Here is a 1299-nt window from a genome sequence, read left to right on the forward strand (position 1 = left end):
TCCACCACTGCAGCCCAGCCACAACACTGCAGCCCAGCCCACCATTGCAGCCCAGGCCCGGCAGTCATTGCCCTTGCTAGGTCTGTGTGGAGGAATCAGAGAGAACACTCTGGAAAGTGCTAGACACATGGGAGGCCCTCAAGGAATGGTGGCTGCCACTGAGAACTCTGTTTCTGTGGCACTTTCTGGATAGATGGCTCCTTTGCAGATTTTTATTCCAAAACTAAGCTCCCATCACCCAGTCCTGTCCTCCCTGCTGGCAGAGCTTGTCCCTGGATCCAAGTTCTCTTCTTTGCACCAAATCCGGTGGCCTCAAGTCCCAGCTCTGCTTGGCACAGGGGCTTTTCGAAGCCCTGTCTGCCCTGCTGTGAGATGGGGTCACCCAGCTGCCCCCTGGGGGATGGTATTGCTGACGGAGCAGGTGAGGACAATGCCAAGAGCTTTGTGTGGTCTGGCTTTCCCAGGCTGGATGTGCCCCTCTGGTCCTCAGTGTCCCCGCATAGAGAATGGCTGATGCTGACCACCCACACTTGGTTCCCCAGAGCCAAAGCAGGCTCCTTGAGGACAGGGATCTGACCCCGACACAGGGCCCCCAGGATCTGCTTGACGGGGGCACCAGGCAGTTCTCCCGGAAGGCAGGGCATGTCCTCAGGGCTCTCGGGTTGGGTGGGCCTGGGTCATCGCTGCCTCTGCCCATGGTCTTTCTAGAGGCTTCCTCGAGTGCCAGAGCTGCCCTGGAGGGCCAGGGTTACTGGAAAGCCCAAAGGGAGAAAGTCAGAGAGACATCAGCCCACCTAAGAAGTGCAGGGCCTTGGGGACACCAAGGGTGAACTCTGTACTGTGAAGGGCAGGCCTGGCCTGGAGAGAGGGAGCCTGCAGAGGAGACAAGGGATCTCCTGGTGCTCTTCCGAGGAAGCCCCTGGATCTCCCACTGTGTTCTGCTCTCCTGGGCAGGCAGGTGTCAGGGCAGGCAGGTGTCAGGATGGCGCCTGGCATAGTTGGTTTTGGGCAGAAGCCCTGCCCGTGGCCTGCATGTTGTGTGTCTGTCTGTGCGTTGTGTCTCTGCTCTGCAGCCTCAGCAGGTACTGTGACGGGGGATGGCTGGACAGGGACCTGGCCAGCTGTTTGTCTTAGCTGCCTTCACACGTCAGGGTTTGCTTTGCACATCACATCCCTGTGACCATACAGGTGGGATTAGTTTGCTGGTTTGTGGCAGGGTGGTTTTTTCTTCTTCCTAAAAATGGGATTTGGTGGATTTTTAGCTTCCCGGGTTTCATCTGAACCAATGACTTGGAATTT

The sequence above is a fragment of the Colobus angolensis genome, unplaced genomic scaffold (assembly GCF_000951035.1).
Source record: "Colobus angolensis palliatus isolate OR3802 unplaced genomic scaffold, Cang.pa_1.0 Scaffold9, whole genome shotgun sequence".
NCBI classification, from domain to species: Eukaryota; Metazoa; Chordata; class Mammalia; order Primates; family Cercopithecidae; genus Colobus; species Colobus angolensis.